Raw genomic sequence first — 20308 nt, forward strand, 5'->3', positions numbered from 1 at the left:
GGTTAAGACTCCATGCTTCTAATGCAGGGGGCTTGGGTTAAATCCCTGGTAAGAAGCTAAGACTCCACATGCTTAACAGTGTAGCCAGAATAATAATACAAGCTAGGGTTTTTCTTTTCATGCAGCAATAAACACATCAAAGCTAAATTATAAAATCCTCACATATTCTTTACAATAATGAAGAAATTCATTTATATATATATATTGCATTTAGGTTAGTGTTTGGAGGATGAGAACATTCTGTTCAGGGATTAGTCCTGCATCATTCATTTAATAGTATTCATAAAACTAAGAAAAACTAGGGAACTCCCTGTCTCTGTCGCGCATGCCCTTGCCCCTACCTCCAGAGCAGTTGTAAATCTTTATGAACTAGATAAATTTCAGATTCTGAAGAGGTTTTATACTTCATCAATATAACCTTCCCAATTTAGATGAAATCAGGTATAGATTAGGACAGTGTCAGGAACATTTTGGGAAATTTGTTGTTATATCTCAAATTCAAGTTTTCATCTTCCTGCTTATGTCGGGGGAGGAAGTGACCTTATTAATATCAGTTTCCTCAAAGTACATTTGCTCTGGTCTAAAAATGAAGTTCTCAAGAAAGCTCCCCCTGAGTGATACAAGCTCAATAAGAAAATTATTTATTTTACTTTTGGCCCAAGGAGGGTTTTGAGGAAAGGTTTCTGAAACAGTTTAATCACCCTTTTGTGATTATTAAAATGGAAAACTGCTTGAGATTCTAACTGTGCTGCAGAATACCAAATATTTTAGTGAAGTCATTATTTTGTTATTGTACAAGAGACTTATGATTCATGCTTTATCATACTTTACACTTATAAAGACCCAAAATCCCAATGTTTCTCATTAACTGAAGGCATACACACCATACAATGTTGAGTAAACTCCTCTCCATCTGCAGCTTCTTCTTGGAAATGAAAGCCTTTAAATATGTCATTTAATTATTTCTCAGTTGATTCCTGAAAGGAAGCTAAACTATTACAGGCTTTTCTCAGAAACAAAATAATTACCAGTAATTATAATTATTGGTGATCTTCATTAGAAGTTATCTTAAATATTACAGTAAAAATAAAGTTACCAAGGACCTCTAAGAACTTGAAAAGTTAACTCTGAGCTTAGCAAAAGCAATGAAGTAAAGTTGCTCAGTCGTGTCCGACTCTTTGCAACCCCATGGACTATAGCCTGCGAGGCTCCTCCATCCATGGAATTTTCCAGGCAAGAGTACTGGAGTGGGTTGCCATTTCATGGGGGCCACAAATGGGAAATACCGCTAACACACCCACAACCAAGGACAGTATTGATAAGAAGCAACGAAAGGAAGAAAGTCTTCTCTTCTATTTAGATAAGAGTTTGGAGGATGAGAAAATGGCTCAGATATACTCTAGATTCTTCATCTGTAAACTGGGGATGATAACAGTAAATATGTCACATGATTTGAGGACTAACCAGTGTAATAAACGAAGCTCCTAGAACAGTGCCTGACACATAGTAAGCAATATATATTACCCACTGAAAAATGAAAACAAGAAAATAAAAGCATTAGTTGTTCAGTCACGCCCAACTCTTTGTGACCTCATGGACCGTAGCCCTTCAGGCTCCTCTGTCCATGGAATTTCCCAGGCAAGAATACTGACAAGAATTCCCTTCTCCAGGGGATCTTCCCAACTCAGGGATCAAACCCAGGTCTCCTACATTGCAAGTGGATTCTTTACCACCTAAGCCACCATGGAATCCCATATTATGTACTACTGATGTAAATAGTATTTCAAGGATTTTCTTTCCTACCAAGTTTTTATATTTATCTCTAGGGCCTTAGAGTGTCTTTTGAACAATGCTGAGTTATGTTTGCACATCTAAGTACTTATATTTTGGCTACATTTTGCAAAAAATAAATTGCTTTATTTGCTGATTCTAAATAGATAATAATAGATTGGTTGGTATGTGAAGGACATTACTGCCCCCTCCCTTTTTTTGCTCTTTAGTCATGTTTTTAAAAATATCTACATAATATATATAGTTAGAAGTTTGTCCTATTTTTCAAGATATTTAGGAACAAAGATCCTACTGTTCTTTTTCAGGATAATCAAAGACCTTGTGATATTTTAAAATATTCCACAATAGGTATAAATGTGGATATTTACTTCTATGTCTTTCCAAGGTCTCATTCCTTCTATCCATTCTATTTTTCTAATAATCCATTAGAGATATAATTGCTTTCCTATCAAATGGATATCTGTTGTGGCATGAATCTCCATAAGTATTGAATTGTTTGAGTGAAATAAAGTCCAAAAATACCATTATGTTGAAATGTTTTACAAAAACAAAGATTTTTGAATCTTAGCCAATGAACCACTTAGGTTAGACAATATCAGTTCTTTATTGAAAAAATTTTTTTTCTATTTCATGGAAATTAACTATGATAAGATATATGATAGATATTACACTGTACTTATAAAATTTCATTTTAGAAGCTAAGTTGAAAAATAAGCACTCAAACCAATAGACATTTTTATTATAGATACAGAGTAAAATTACCCTTTCCTTTCTCTAATTTAGAATATAGCACTGCTTACCTTCCCACAAAGATATTGTTCTCTATCAAGATCTCACTGTTCTCTATCAGATCCTTCTTTCAGAAAGACAGTTTCTAGTACTAAGCCCCATGGCCCATCCATTATTTTCCAGACATATGAGAGCAGCAGCGCAATAATTTTCTAAAAGTCATTCTTGCTTTTTTATCTTCTTGACCAAAGTCCCATACAGTAATATACTAATCTCAGGCAGTGAAGAGATAAAGAGAGAGTTTGTAGAATATTTTTAAAAACTTATAATTAACAGTCAGGTTCTTAGGAAGATAGTGATGTTTAACTGATCTAATCTTTATGCTTCACAAATATTGAAGCTATGTCTCACCAGCTTCTTACTGGTCCTTGGGCTTAGGACAATTAACTTTTGATAAGAAAAGTTACATGATGAGTTAATAATCTTCAAAGAATAATCTTTTCATTATATGCATCACCTGTACCATCCATGTTTACCTTTCTATAAGGGGACATTATGGATTTTCATAGTTATCTTTCTCTTTCACTGATCAGCCTCAAGCATGGTGTAATAAAAAGAGTACAAGATTAAAAGAAGATCTGCATTCTAGGTCTGGCTGTACAAGAGCCCAGCTGTGTCTGACTCCAAAGCTTGAGCTTGTTACATTATTTAATAAACACAGTGACACAGAGGTACATGGTGGAAGCAGTATCATTATTCTCATGTGTTAGGATATAATGGAGAATTAAGTGCAAATCTACAACCAAATTTTTTTTCTTCCTTCTGTTGACAACCAGAGGGTTACTATGCTTATGACAGTTAATTGTTAACACTAGACCCACAAGCCATGTGTCACCCTTGACCCTGTTCTCTTTCCACTATACCAGCGGTTCCCAACCTTTTTGACACCAGGGACCAGTTTCGTGGAAGACAATTTTTCCATGGACTGGGGAGGGGGTGGTTTGGGGATGATTCAAGCACATTACATTTGTTGTGCACTTTACTCCTCTTATTACATCAGCTCCACTTCAGTTCATCAGACATTAAATCCTGGAGTTCGGAGACCCCAGCACTATACCATTCTTTCTGGCAAATTGTGGCCCTCTTAACTCTGCAAACCCATTCCAGTACTCTTGCCTGGAGAATCTCAGGGACAGAGGAGCCTAGTGGGCTGCCGTCTATGGGGTCGCACAGAGTCGGACACGACCGAAGCGATTTAGCAGTAGCAGTAACTTCAATCCACCTGTAGGTGGCCTAAGGTAAATTCTGGTGAACGTCATTTAATGTAAGGTTTTCTTTTTATTAAGAGTTCATTTTGATTGAACACAGACAACAGTGTGTTTAGAGTTTTTAACCTAAGCTACAGTATATATAAATTAAACATTCTGGAGCATAAAAGTCCCTACAGATTTTCCTTCTTACCCTTAAATTAATTAATCAGTCAATTGCTGTGCTATCAGGATTAAGTAGTGTGAATGGCTGTAAAAGAGCACATTGTCCCATAAGTGTTCTCACTTGAGAGTTGGCAATAAAGCCTAATCAAACTAAAGAACATTTTGCCAAGGCAGACAGTGTATGACTGAAATACCCCTAGTAAGACTAGATGAGGTCTATTCTCGTAAATAGAGCATCTGGCTACAGCCCAGAATGCTATGTATTAAAGGGGATTTATTTCTGGGATACAGGGAATGAATCCTCATCAGGGAAAGAGGACAAATGATGTCCCATTGGGACCCAGTAGTAAGATTAACATTGTACTTGTTACCTATATGAGATGTTATGGTACACATGTGCTAAGATAGGCAGGGGTCTTTGGAAATCACATATATGAAACAGTCAAATTGCAATAAGAATATTTGCTTCCTTCATGTGATTCCACACAGCTCTGAGTGTTAATCTTGCTGTAAATTATGTTAGTATTAATATTGCCCTGTTAATATAATTTCAATAAGCCTGAAAAAAAAATGGTTTGGACATCTCCATAGTCCCCAGATAATTAGGAAGACAGCTACTAGTTTATACCCAGGGTCTGAGGACTAAAAGAGACCTTAAAATGCAAATCTCTCAGCTTCCCTCGTTTTACTAGCTTGGAAACTAAGGTTCATTGGAGTCAATTGATTACTCTAGACACAAAGTATGAGATCAGGGAGTGGACTCTATTGAACTAGACTGCAGTCCTTTAAAACCAAGAGAACCCTAGGTACTTAGGGCTTCCCAAGCATACCTGGCCTTGATTCCACCAGGAACTGATTAATCTGACTGAGTCACAGTGGCTGGAGCTTTAGTATCAGGAAATGATTTGTGTATTTCAACATGGGCCTTCAATGACTAAAGAATTCAGTTGCACATTATGATTTTATTAAATGGGAATGTGAACAGAAGGATGTATAACTTTTTGACTGATGTGTCAGGACAGTAATATGTTCCCTATACACAAAGAACTTTCAAGTAGCGTTTATATTCTTCAGATTACAATTAAGTGAAAACTCATATTTCCTATACATAGTTAAATATGTTGTGGTGTTAGTTATCACATTAAAACACTACTTAACTGTAATATGCTATTGTTGGGCATAGTAAAGACAATGCATTATTATAGTACTGAAAAACTCTTTCTCACTGTACATATCTACCTTTCATTTCTAAATCCTTGACTCTGAAAATATTAAGAAACATCTGTGAGTTCTATATTTAATTACTGAATAAAGTATTTTGAGAGATATTACCTAAAATTAAACAGCCCATAGTAGTGTGTAAATATGTAAATATGTATTATATACTATCTATATATACTATATATGGAGTATATGGCCTTCCCTGGTAGCTCAGCTGGTAAATAATCTGCCTGCAATGTAGGAGACCCTGGTTCAATTCCTGGGTTGGGAAGATCTCCCTGAGAAAGGATAGGCTACCCACTCCAGTATTCTTGGGCTTCCCTGGTGGCTCAGACAGAAAAGAATCTGCCTGCACTGCGGGAGACCTGGGTTCAATCCCTGGGTAGAAAAAGATCCCCCAGAGGAGGGCATGGCAACTCACTCCAGTATTCTTGCCTGGAGAATCCCCATGCATAGAGGAACCTGGCAGGCTACAGTCCATGGGGTCACAAAGAGTCGGACAGGACTGAGCAAGCACAGCATGGCATATGTGGTGTATACTTATTTTCCCCCACAAAAGGAAAGCATTGTTCAAGTCTTCAGTACTCTATAGTGCTGAATTAGTTATATTTAAAATTGTCTCTCCATTCTAAATTTCAATATCATCTATATAGTCTAAAATTTATACCAGTTTATGACTCTTTGCTGCTATTAAAAACACAAGAGAGATATTCTGAATCACTTTGCTGTACACCAGAAACTAACACACATTGTGAAACAACTATGCTCTGGGCTTTCTACATGGCGCTAGTGGTTAAGAATCTACCTGCCAAAGTAGAAGACTCAGATTCAATCCCTGGGTCGGGAAGATCCCCTGGAGTAAGAAGTGGCAACTCACTCCAGTATTCTTGCCTGGAGAGTCCCATGGACAGAGGAGCCTGGTGGGCTACAGTCCATAGGGTTGCAAAGAGTCGGACATAACTGAAGTGACTTTAGCACGCATGCATACTTTAATTAAAAAGATGGTATTTTCAGATAAATAGCATCTGTACAGCTCTCTAGGGAGAAGGCAATGGCACCCCACTCCAGCACTCTTGCCTGGAAAATCCCATGGACGGAGGAGCCTGGTAGGCTGCAGTCCATGGGGTCGCTAAGAGTCGGACATGACTGAGCGACTTCACTTTTCACTTTCATGCATTGGAGAAGGAAATGGCAACCCACTCCAGTGTTCTTGCCTGGAGAATCCCAGGGACAGGGGAGCCTGGTGAGCTGCCATCTATGGGGTCACACAGAGTCAGACACGACTGAAGTGACTTAGCAGCAGCAGCAGCACAGCTCTCTAGTAAGGAATGCCATTCAGAATAGTAAAATGACAATGAGGCAAATCACAACATTATGCATTCTTTGGCAGTTATAGCATGATTTATATCACTACTTGTGAGTTATAAATGGATGGCATGAGCTATAAGTTCAATAGTCACTAAAATCCCTCCTCCCTGAAAAATTAAAAAATGTATTTTAATTACAAAGTTTCTGTCCTCTTTTTTTGAGGGATATTTGGAAGTTTTAGTACATATTTTTCCTAACACAAGGAGCAGAAAATTAAGTCTTCAATATCTAAAAATAGACTACAAAATTTATTTAATTAAAAGACAAACCAAGTATTATAGACTTGAATTTAGTAGTAGATGCATTCATTAATTCAACAAGTTAATACTAGGTAGAACCCTGTATTTTATATATACATATATAGTGGACTTATATTTATAAGTGTATCCATGTTTATATACATTCTATTATGATAATGTTTGATAGATGTTCAATTAGAAGTATACACAAACTTCTGAGAGGAATATATTAGCTCAGTAGTTTCATTCACTAATTCATTCATTTATTCAATGACTAGTATTCACTTGGGATCTACTGTGTATGAAGCATTATTCCAGATGCTTACTAAGAAAGTCTTTAACATATAATTGGGATTTTGACAGGCAGGTAAGGAGTAGGCTCAACACTGCAGGTAGTAGGAATGACATAAAAAGAAGTGGTAAATATGAATGCATGATGAGATCCAGGAAATCAACCTTGTGTGGTAGAACAGTGGGTGTGTCAACATTAGAGTAAGCTAGAAAGCATAGGTAGACATCAAATTATAACATGCTTTGAATTTCAAGTGAATTTGGAGTTACTGTCTAGGCAATATATTTTACCCATTAAAACTATTGAAAGCATTTTATTTTTATTATACAAAAATAAGTTTTATAGGATTATTGGATTCAAGTAGATGAAGATTGGAGGCAGCCATCTTTAATACACACCCATCCCTAATTCATTTTCTCAAGCTTTCCCAAATCACTATCATACCTGGAGGACATTTTATGCCCTGGAAGCAACTCATAGCTTCAGACTGGTCCTGGCCACACTTCAGATTGGTGAAGATTTTAAGCATCATCATTTACTTCTTCAGCATTTTTTTGGTGATTGACTATTCCTTATTTTTCTTTTATATTATGTCAAAGAGCAAACATGCATCCTAGATATCAACAGTGAGCACTAAACTGAAGGTGCTCTGTTACTGCAACATTTAGATAACAACATGTTACTGGCAGAAGTTTTTAAAGTATAACCATGCCCTTTGTGTAAAGACAGAGACTAATTTGGTTTAGAAGTTAATCCAGAGTATTATTAGTCATAAAATACATACTGGAGCACCCATTCCATAGAAGCAAGTTTTTCTGGCAGCTTACTTAGCCCTCTTATGACTGAAGCAACTCTCACCTCAATATAAGAGATGGTTCAATAAGCCTTTCTGTGTTTGTGTCAGCTCATGTTGACACACAGGGACTCAAGGCAGCCTATCAAGCAGTGGAGAATGTAATATAAGAGTGAAAGAACATAGGGGGATCCTATTTGGTAACAGAATATTTAGCTGTCCTTATTAGGCAGAAAAGAAGAGCAAACAGACCTACACATTAACACAGATGCCAAGGTCCCAGTGTTAATTTTTTTCCTCTGGCCTTCCTCTGTTGCCCAGACATAAAACATTAAACAATAAGCTTTTTACAACATCAACCTAGATCATAGTAGAGATTCTACTCAGAATCATACATATTCTCCCTGAAGTTCATCATCATTGCATCCAAGAAAAAGCAATTTACATAGAATCTAGACTAGAAACAAATGCAAAATCATTTGTCACCATGGATAATGTTGTGTCTAGATGTGGTAAAATGAGCTCCAGTCAAGATTAGCTTTTCTGCTTTGTTCTTTACCATGGTGTGGACATATTTGCCTCCATGCTAGCAAGGCATACTTTTAGATTTGTCTAATTTTTTTTTAAATTTTTTTTTCATGTAGACAATGTTTTCAAGTCTTTATTGAATTTAATACAATATTGCTTCTTTTTTTTTTTCCCCTGAGACATGTGGGGTCTTAGCTCCCCTTGCATTGGAAGGTGAAGTCTTAACCATTGGATCACCAGGGAAGTCCCAGATTTGTCTAATATTTCTAGTTAGCTCCTACCAAGTTAAACATCCACTGTCTGATAGAATTTGAGCATTTGTGAACAACTATAACTACTTTGACAAGATTTAACTGTGTGCAATATTATATATATATATATATACACATATACATATATATATAGTCAAATGAATGATCTTAATTTTAAAAGACGACGGCAGTTTCCCTAAATTTGGGTGCATTTTCTAAGTCACAAAGTTTCTTTGATTAAAGTAGCAGTGAAGTGAGGTTTAGGGACAATAAAGAATTTCCAAAAGGTCCATTTATGAAACTTCTGTACCATATTCCTGAGAGAGATGTCTAGTAAATTGTTTTAAATTGAGGCATTGTAATTTTGGAATCAGCAACCAGGGATTTTGCAATACAATGATGGGAGCTATCTAGTGAATATTTAGCACTAGCTGTGATGTATTCTTGTATGATTTTAGCTGCATAAAGTTCCAAATACAAGATAATGAGTTTTCTCATCTGTTTCTTTTACTCGAGCAAATAGTCTCTATGGAAACCAGATTCAAAGTCTGGCCTAATGATGCTATTAGACACAGAGATGTGAAATCATAGAGTTAGGTCAAGTGCTTTTGCATGGAGTTTCTGTGTTGTTTCATGACACGTCCATTAGGAATATGAGCTAATTAAATACAAAATGGGGCAGTCATCTTAGAATGTGCCCTAGAGTTTCACAATTCAGCTTCTTCTCAGAAATATGCTTCATTATTTCCAAAGAGCCAAATTAATTGTCAGAACTTCTGTCTCCCTAATCAGACTCAAGCTATTATGTAGCCCATGATGACAAGAAATTTCAACATGAAGGTCCCTACTTACTTCACTGAGCTTTGCTCAGGATAATGCCTTTTAGCTTTCATTTCCTGGTCTTATTTTACTGATACACTATGCTTAGGTTTCTTTTTATCCACAAAGCTGAAAAAAAAATATTACCATCCCTCTCTTTTTATTCTTCCTGTAAGAAAAAGATAAATCAAGAAACTTGAATACTGTCTATTCATCTGTCTTTTCAAACATTAAAAGGAACACCTAAAGTGTGCTGGGCTCTGTGTTGAATAAATATATTCCTTTGCCTGTTAGGAGTTGTAATGCAGGAAATGGACACAGTAGCTGATAATTTTAATACATGGTGGTATAATTGTCAAGTTAGATCTATGTCAGTTTCTTGTGAGAGACTTCCTTCATAGTTCAGTCGGTAAAGAATCTGCCTGCAGTGCAGGAGACCCAGGTTCTATCCCTGGGTCAGGAAGATCTGGAGAAGGAAATGGCAACCCATTCCAGTATCCTTGCCTGAAAAATCCCATAGACAGAGGAGCCTGGTGGGCTGCAGTCCATGGAGTCACAAAGAGTCAGGCATAACTGAACAACCAACACAGTTTTTTGTGAAGACAAAATGTAGTTAATGGCTTCATGGAGGTGGTGACACCTAAGCTAGTGATATTGTATCTCAAACTCACGTTTGTCTAGTTTCAAAGTCCATGTTCATTCCATGATAGTGTAAAATTAGAGGATGTACAATGCTGAACTAGCAATTAAATATTGCTGGATCTAAGAATAGTAAGCTTCTATTTTATATAAGGTTGTTGAGATAAGAATGAAAATCATTAAGAAATAATTCCTGCCAAAATGATGTAATGTTAAAATTGTATATAATTACTTTCCGCTTTTGCAAAATTTTACAGTAGCTGAGACATTCAAGTGGTCAAAAGGAATAAAATAAAACTTTAGCACCCCTCAGCTTTAGTATATAGATTATGGAGTAAGCTTTGGTAATCTACATTATAGAAGGATAAAATCAACCTTTAACTGGTATTTTCTAGGGACTTGTTTCAGTAACATAATTTCAGATAAAAAATTATTCAAAAAGATATCAAAGTCTCAGTGTCTGCTTCCCCTACATTCTTTCCCTGGGCAACACATCTACTTTCATATTCTCAGCTATCATCTGCAATGACATCCAAATCAAAAATCCAGGCCACATGCTTTTTCTACACTTTGAGCCCTTTGTCTTCAGATCTTATGTATATTTTTATCCCAAGAGGAAAGCTTATCTGTTTGTGAAAGAGTCATACCAAAGAAAAAGGAAGCTGATCAGCACCCAGGGAACAAAATACAAAGGCTGAAAGTTAGGTATGTAGCCAAATAGTACATTTAACCTGAGGGAAATAGGCAGGACAAGAACTGGGATTTACCAGTGGGTTAAAGGAAACATTTCCCTGTTTATCCTGTATCCTGATGAGTCCCCTGGGGTAGCAAATTTCTCCATTTTACTTTCCAACCATTTCTTCTTGCCTTTTTTTTTCCCTCTGATTTTCAAACTTTAGCATATGATTCATCTGTTCCTCAAGCTGTAGATATAACAGCTTTATTTCCTGATTAACCTTTGCTGACTCCTCAACCATGGCTTGGAACCTCCTCTTATGATACAGTTTTCACTAGCCATCCACTATTTTCAACCCTTAAACCTGTGTCAACACCTTATCCTTTGCCATTTCATGTCTTCAGTTTCAATTCTGAAGACTTTCATCACTTAAAGATAAAAAAAACTAGAAAAATTCTTATATTTCATCCCAGAGTGATTATCTGATAGTGATAGTTCAGCTAAAATTTATAGGTTCTGTTTTTAACAACCAATTTATTAAAATATTTTATAGTATATTATATTGAATATTAATAACAGACAAAATGTGGCAGCATTAGACTAACTGCTTATGTCATAGAATGGCTAAGTGTGTTCTTAGAATTCTTTCTTATACTTTCAGAGGAAGCCTTTTATGAGGTGTGATTTGAGGGTCATGTGTTGTTAGTCACTCAGTCGTGTCTGACACTGTGACACCATGGACTTTAGCCCACCAGGCTCCACTGTCCATGGGATTCTCCATGCAAGAATACTGGATTATGTAGCCATTCCCTTCTCCAGGGGATCTTCTCAACCCAGGGATCAAACCTGGGTCTCCTGCATTGCAGGTGGATTCTTTACCATATGAGCCACCAGGGAGGGCCCCCTGTATTCTGAGGGACATTGCTAAAGTTGCTCTGTCCTCCCATACCACCCAAAATTGTTCCATTATCACTTTTTCCCTATTGTTTTGCCTTTCCTATAATTCTAATCATTGAAATCTAATTTTAATTCAAATTGCTTAATTAAACTATAGGTACTATTAATGGGAGAAAGAGGTTTGAAAGTAATGAAAATGCCCAAGGACCAATTTCATCTTTTCATAATTTTACCCAGACTCCACTTGATGTATATTTTTAGAAGATTAATATGCTAATGTTTTTTTCTTTTTTTTAAATTTTACAATATTGTATTGGTTCTGCCATACATCAACATGAATCCACCACAGGTATACACATGTTCCCCATCCTGAAACCCCCTCCCTCCTCCCTCCCCATACCATCCCTCTGGGTCGTCCCAGTGCACCAGCCCCAAACATCCAGTATCATGCATCGAACCTGTCCCACCCTCTCCCTCTCCCACAGAGTCCAAAAGACTGTTCTAAAGAATACTTTAAAGTCTTTGAACAAAAAAAAAAATGTAAGTAGTACAATGATGATAGAAATATAGGAAAATATCCAAAGAACATATACATGTCACACACATGGAATACTCATATTGGGGAAACCCTTACAAATTTCTTTACCTATACTGGACATTTCTTGTCACTTTAATCATGGCAATATCTACCTGACTGAAAAAAAAAAAAAAGCAGGAGTCAGAATAATATTCCCATTGCAGGAACTTATTACAAAGATTCAATTCACTGAGAAATATATTAGCATATTAAACCTGCAGTTTGCCTATAAAAGCTAAATGTTTTGTGTCACTGTATTTCTAAATACATAGTCTGAATAGAAGATTGGAGAGGAGTTATTGCAGGAAGGCTCTTTATGGGAATGTTTTTGCTTTCTGTCAAGCTACCATTTGCTCCAAGCATGTGTCTTCACCAGTCATTTATTAACAGCCATCAGTTCATACTCCAAACATTCAAGTTTCCTCATGGTATAACAACCATTTCTCCCTAGTGTCACTTTTTTTCCTACTGTTTCTATGCAGCCACAATTTTTGAGATATTTTTAGTTTCACTACTTTCTCTTATATCCCTTACTATTTTGTGAATGGTTATTTACTCATCTAAATTGATTTTATATAGAAAGCATTATCTAGAGTGGGAGCCACCCCAAAACTCTGTGACTCCTTCCTTGGTTACCCCAATTTTGTTCCCTATCACTTATATGGGTTATACACTTAACAAATCTGTGTTATGGAAACCAGGCCATAGTCTTTGAAGACATTCACCAGTAGCTAAGACAGATCCAGAATGTTTAAAGAGAATGATGAAAAGGCCATCTTGTTAAGTTCAAATAACCTGTTAGTGAATTGAAGTAGCTGATACTAATTTCCAATTTCCCTGAGTAATATCACCTTATAAATTGAATGATTATAGTAAATAGTAGATATCTTGTTAAATAAAACTAAAAAACATAAAATAGTGAAACAAGTATTTTGAATATCTTTACCAGACAAAATATCCTTTGATAGTTAAGTTTAATTTTTAAACATATTCAGGCTTATGAAGGTCTTTATAGTTTCCTATAATTAAATTATTCACATTCATAAAATAGACATGCCCCCCCATAGATGAAAACCTACCCCAAATCCATCGACATCAAAAATATCTTTCACAATCTCCTTTATTAATGCATGCAGGCATTTAAAACTACACCCTTGATGATTAAATAGTATCAGAAACAGTCAAGAAATAAGGATCTGGAAATTCTTGACGATGAGTTGGTGGAGGAGGCCCATTAATACCTTCGTAAATTTCTTCTAGGGTAGGATAAAATAGTCAAGCAAAAATTGCTATCCCCATCCTGGTGACTGGTTCATCAGATTGAATCCAAATTTGGAAGTCTCAAGTACCAAACCACAGTTCAAACATCGAGTATCTAGACAGTCCAAGGAAGCTTTTTGTGCCGGTAGTGATGTAACTTCTGGTGTTTCCACTACTCTTGATAGTCCGTCTGGAGATACAACACAGGACAAGATCTTAACGCGGTGAAATCTAGACCTGAGATGAAATACGGAAGTCTAGAAGTAGACATGCTCCTTCCACACAAGTTATATCATTCCAGAGTGACAAGTTATGTCTCTACCGAAGATATTTTTCTGTAGCAAGAATGTTGGAAAACTTAGGTACCTGGAACCCACACAGTGAGACCAGCTGTTACACAGCCTGGCCACAGAAGGCAAGAGCTTGTTGTTAGGAGCTCCTAGTATACTAATAGGTCTGTCTCTCATTGGTCCTAAATCTGGGTGGGGCTGATTATGTCAATAATCAGGAATTGTGACATCATAGAACACATAGAGACTGACATCTGTTATTAAATGAGCTATGTGAAACATTACACAGTACTAAGGCAGACTGTAATTTCAAGAAGTTTACAGTATACCAGAAGAGATAAAAAGAGCAATTAGAGCAAAATATAGATACTAAGATACAGATTTACTCAGGGTACCATGGGAAGATATAGGAAGGAATAATTAACTCTGTATGTTAATAACTTAATAAAATACCAGACTCTGCAGTTTTAGAAAGGGCTTCCCAAATTAAACACTGTCTCACCTGGGTCTTTATGTGTAGGAGTTTGTCTAGTGGACCAGGAAAAGGAGCTGAAGAAGAGGTATTTTACAGATGTCACGCTAGGCAAGAGAGTCAAAATGTACAAAGGTATCAGAAGATGAAAGCAGAAAGATGGCTAGAGATGGGATTGGAGTACAAAGTGAGATATTAGATTTCAGAGAAATAAGTTTTCATGACATAGTTATGACCTCTTTACTCAGGTTTTATATTTGACTGGATGAGGAATATTAATATCTGGCCATGAACACTTCTAAACCATAACTAATGTTTTATTTCTTAGAAAGCTAAGCAAAACTAGCTACTTAGTGAAATCCTGTAGATTTTTATAATGCATGTAATAATCTTGGTGACTCTCCTAGAAAGATGTGTAACCTAAAACTATACCTAATGTGCACCAAGCTACAAATTTGTAGAACAGACCATTTTATATGGTTAATTAGCAGGAAGTTAAAATGTGACTTGAGTACTAAGAATATAAAGTGATACTAAATAATCAACATCTAAAATGTTACAACAATGTAATAACAAAACATAAATTCTCCTAATCCAAAATGGAGTCATTTATTGTTTAAATCATTGACTGAAAGCAATCTTGTGTTCATCAAGTTCCACAAAGAAAATTTTATAATGAACACTATTTTGTTTTGTAAACAGTTCTTTGCCTAACTAAAATAAAGATTTACTTACCCTTGCCAGGTTTCCTAGAGAATACAGCCCGTCCTTTGAGCTCTTTATCCACAGATTCGACCAGCCATGGATCAAAAATATTTTTTAAAAATTCCAGAAAATTTCAAAAGCAAAACTTGAATTTGCCACAAAACAGCAACTAGTTACACAGCAAGGATTATATTTATAACTATTTATATAGATTGATTATATTCTTTGCAGCCAAAGATGGAGAAGCTCTATACAGTCAGCAAAAAAAAGACCAGGAGCTGACTGTGGCTCAGATCATGAACTCCTTATTGCCAAATTCAGACTGAAATTGAAGAAAGTGGGGGAAAACCACTAGACCATTCAAGTATGACCTAAATCTAATCCCTTATGATTATACAGTGGAAGTGAGAAATAGATTTAAGGGACTAGATCTGATAGACAGAGTGCTTGATGAACTATGGATGGAGGCTCACGACATTGTACAGGAGACAGGGGTCAAGAACATCCCCATGGAAAAGAAATGCAAAAAAGCAAAATGGCTGCCTGAGGAGGTCTTAAAAATATCTGTGAAAAGAAGAGAAACAAAAAGCAAAGGAGAAAAGGAAAGATATAAGCATCTGAATGCAGAGTTCCAAAGAATAGCAAGAAGAGATAAGAAAGCCTTCCTCAGTGATCAATGCAAAGAAATAGAGGAAAACAACAGAATTGGGAAAGACCAGAGATATTTTTAAAAAAATTAGAGATACCAAGGGAATATTTCATGCAAAGATGGGCTTGATAAAGGACAGAAAAGGTATGGAGCTAACAGAAGCAGAAGATGTTAAGAGGTGGCAAGAATACATGGAAGAACTGTACAAAAAAGAACTTCATGACTCAGATAATTATGATGGTGTGATCACTCACCAGGAGCCAGACATCCTGGAATGTGAAGTCAAGTGAGCCTTAGAAAGCATCACTACGAACAAAGCTAGTGGAGGTGATGGAATTCCAGTGGAGCTATTTCAAATCCTGAAAGATGATGCTGTGAAAGTGCTGCACTCAATATGCCAACAAATTTGGAAAACTCAGCAGTGGCCACAGGACTGGAAAAGGTCAGTTTTCATTCCAATCCCAAAGAAAGGCAATGCCAAAGAATGCTCAAACTAGTGCACAATTGCACTCATCTCACACGCTAGTAAGGTAATGCTCAAAATTCTCCGAGCCAGGTTTCAGCAATATGTGAACCATGAACTTCCAGATGTTCAGGCTGGTTTTAGAGAAGGCAGAGGAACCAGAGGTCAAAATGCCAACATCTGCTGGATCACCAAAAAAGCAAGAGAGTTCCAGAAAAACATCTATTTCTGCTTTATTGACTATGCCAAAGCCTTTGACTGGGGGGATCACAACAAACTGTGGAAAATTCTGAAAGAGATGGGAATACCAGACCACCTGACCTGCCTCCTGAGAAACCTATATGCAGGTCAGGAAGCAACAGTTAGAACTGAACATGGAACAACAGGCTGGTTCCAAATAGGAAAAGGAGTACGTCAAGGCTGTATATTGTCACCCTGCTTATTTAACTTCTATGCAGAGTACATCATGAGAAACGCTGGGCTGGAGGAAGCACAAGCTGGAATCAAGATTGCTGGGAGAAATATCAATAACCTCAGATATGCAGATGACACCACCCTTATGGCAGAAAGTGAAGAGGAACTAAAAAGCCTCTTGATGAAAGTGAAAGAGGAGAGTGACAAAGTTGGCTTAAACCTCAACATTCAGAAAACGAAGATCATAGCATCCAGTCCCATCACTTCATGGGAAATAGATGGGGAAACAGTGTCAGACTTTATTTTTTGGGGCTCCAAAATCACTGCAGATGGTGACTGCAGCCATGAAATTAAAAGATGCTTACTCCTTGGAAGAAAAGTTATGACCAACCTAGATAGCATATTCAAAAGCAGACATTACTTTGCTGACTAAGGTCCGTCTAGTCAAGGCTATGGTTTTTCCTGTGGTCATGTATGGATGTGAGAGTTGGACTGTGAAGAAAGCTGAGCGCCAAAGAATTGATGCTTTTGAAGTGTGGTGTTGGAGAAGACTCTTGAGAGTCCCTTGGACTGCAAAGAGATCCAACCAGTCCATTCTAAAGGAGATTTGTCCTGGGTGTTCATTGGAAGGACTGATGCTGAAGCTGAAACTCTAATACTTTGACCAGTTCATGCGGAGAGTTGACTCATTGGAAAAGACTCTGATGCTGGGAGGGATTGAGGGCAGGAGGAAAAGGGGACGACAGAGAATGAAATGGCTGGATGGCATCACCGACTCAATGGACGTGAGTTTGAGTGAACTCCAGGAGTTGGTGACGGAAAGGGAGGCCTGGAGTGCTGCAATTCATGGGGTCGCAAAGAGTCGGACATGCCTGAGCGACTGAACTGAACTGATATGTATGCCTGAGTTCCTTTGCTGTATACCTTAATTTACCACACTGTCAATCAGCTATACTCCAACATAAAACAAAAATAAATAAATAAAAGAATATATTTTTCCTTAAAGTGACAGAATATGTAAAAATGATAGAAACCAATCTTAGCATTTCACACAAGTCCTATAATATCAAGCAAAAAGAAATCTAAAACGCTACCAGAAATTAATAAGGAGTATTCCAAATATGGTAGAACTTTTATTTTTATTTATTACTTTTTTTATCCTGTGTGCAAATAAAAATGGGTTTATTTATTTTTTTTAAATATAAATTTATTTAATTGGGGGTTACTTTTCAATAACCCTGTATGGGAGAAGTTTTAAATGTTTATAAAAACTACAATGATGTGACTAGAATGAAAAACAATACTAAAGTTTGTCCACCCAAAGGACCACAAACTATAAAGAGGCCAAAACACAGTTTATTTGAAGTCTTAGAATTGGAATTCTGGGATCACAGTTTCCAGAGGGACACAGAATAATGTCACACTAGAGGAAATGGATAGGGTTTTTTATGTAATGTGAGAAGTTTATGCCGGCTTATACAAGTTGTTTCCCAAGACTTTGGATTGGAAGATAAATTTGTTATATAAATACAATTGGGTTATTGAGCATATCTCACCTATTACTACGGAAAGATATGTTTTCTCTAGTTCAGAAAAAAGTACAGATCTCAACACTTTTGCTTTCTTTTGGCAATTCAGCAACTGTTCAGCAGTTTTGTTTAGACTGTTCAGCAGAAGTTCAGCACAAGCAGTGAACCTGGAGGTCCTCAGGGCACGTCTCAGTCATCCCTGACACTGCTCTTTTCACAACTTCACCCTAAGTGCTATCTCCTTGGTTAGGATGGGAAAGTGGTAAAAGGAGATTCTAACTCTCTCTCAGTCTTGCTTTCCAACTTCCTGTTATAACAAGGGAAGCTGGAAGATAGAAAATCTGCATTAATCTAAAAAATTGACAGTAGAAAAAGTATAGGATACTATATAGTTGGTATATATACCAAATAATGTGGGCATAAATATTTTTTAAAGCACAACCTTCCTGAAAATTCACAAAGCCACATAATTTTTATCATTATTCCTATAATTTGACAAAAATTTAGAATGGGTATACTTCTGTAATCAATTGCTGGCAGATTCTTCACCATCTGATCTACCAGGGAAGCCCAATCAACTTCCTAATGTTAATCATTCAGTCATGTCTGACTCTTTGCGACCCCATGGACTGTAGCCCACCAGCCTTCTCTGTCCATGGGAATCTCCAAGCAAGAATACTGGAGTGGGTTAGTCATTCTCTTCACCAGGGGATCTTCCTGACCCAAGGATCGAACCCGAGTCTCCTGCATTACAGGCAGATTCTGAGCCATCAGGGAAGCCCCAACTTCCTACATCTAAATATAAAGTACCTCCTTCCAGCTTTTTAACTCTTCCATTCACAAATACTGTATTCTATGACATCATTGCTGATCTTGACTTTTTGTCCAGCTCTCTTACTTCCTCCAAACTTCACTTTCTTCCCTTTCCAGGCTTCTCTAAGGAGCCTTATCTTATAAACCTGGGGAGAGTTAAGTTTGTTATACTATTTCCAGAATATCATGTGTACTACCTCGGTCATGGCACTTAACTCATTGTACTGAAGTTTGTTTGCATGTTTGTCTCTCCATTATACAGTGAATAAGAGTTATTAACATAGAAAAATTCTCAATAAATCACAATACAGATTGTATTAACAGGGTGAAATCATGGCTTTTGATATGTATATTCAAATACAAATTATCAAATACATCACTTTGAGTATTAACATCACCAAACCTTAGGGGTTTTGGCTTTGATCTGTAACTAATTTGTAAAGTTACTGTGATACATAAGTAATATAATCTATAAAGTTTCCTGGAAAAAAATTATACTTTAATGCTAGTTTATTTTTATCTAATGAATTTAAGGATTTTTAAACATATTATGAAATATATAAATATGGCATTGCAGTAGGTTAAATACAATAAACTCATTCTGGTAAAGGCTGAAAATCATTTAATAAATTCAATGCATATTTCTAATAAACATTTTTCAAAGATGGAAATAGAAAGCTATTTCTTAATATATTCTAAGACCCAGTATAATAATAATGTGTGAATGTAGGATTAAACATATAAAAACATCAAAAAAGTTAAAAGCCTAGTAGTAGGTCATACTATTTATGATAAATGAGACATCAAAAATCAATGATAAAAGAAAACATGTTAGATAAATTTAAATTCTCACTTCATTTCACACATGAAAATAAATTCTATGAAAGATTAAAAAGTTGACTAAAACCTATCCAAGTAAAAACAAGAAGAAATTGAAAATATCCCAATGGGATCTTTACCTAACATCTAAGATGAAGAAACCATAGATGATTACACAAATGAGAAGAATGAGATGTTCGGCTACATAAAAATATACCATTTCTGACTATGGCAACATTTTTTAAAATATAAAGTAAAGCATCACTAATTATCAGAGAAATGGAAAGCTATAATGAGAGATCACTTCATACCAGTCAGAATGGCCACCATCAAAAAGTCTACAAACCATAAATTCTGAGAGGGTGTGGAGAAAAGAGAACCCTCCTACACTGTTGGTGGGAATGTAAATTGGTACAAACACTATGGGCAATAGTATGGAGGTTCCTTGAATACAAAAAATAGAACTACCACATGATCCAGCAATCCCACTACCTGGGCAGATATTCAGAGAAAACCATAAATCAAAAAGATACATGCACCCCAATGTTCACAGCAGCACAATTTACAATAGCCAAGACATGGAAACAACATAAGTGACCTTTGCCAGAAGAATGAATAAGGAAAATGTGGTACACACACAC

At 36.4% G+C, this 20308-nt stretch overlaps 1 protein-coding gene across 1 annotated transcript in view; it reads left to right on the top strand.

The window, feature by feature from the left end:
• Nucleotides 1-20308, top strand: part of HTR2C (5-hydroxytryptamine receptor 2C) — a 148799-nt gene that overhangs the window by 27315 nt on the left and 101176 nt on the right. The window lies entirely within an intron of this gene.

The sequence above is a fragment of the Capricornis sumatraensis genome, chromosome X, assembly GCF_032405125.1.
Source record: "Capricornis sumatraensis isolate serow.1 chromosome X, serow.2, whole genome shotgun sequence".
Classification (NCBI taxonomy): domain Eukaryota; kingdom Metazoa; phylum Chordata; class Mammalia; order Artiodactyla; family Bovidae; genus Capricornis; species Capricornis sumatraensis.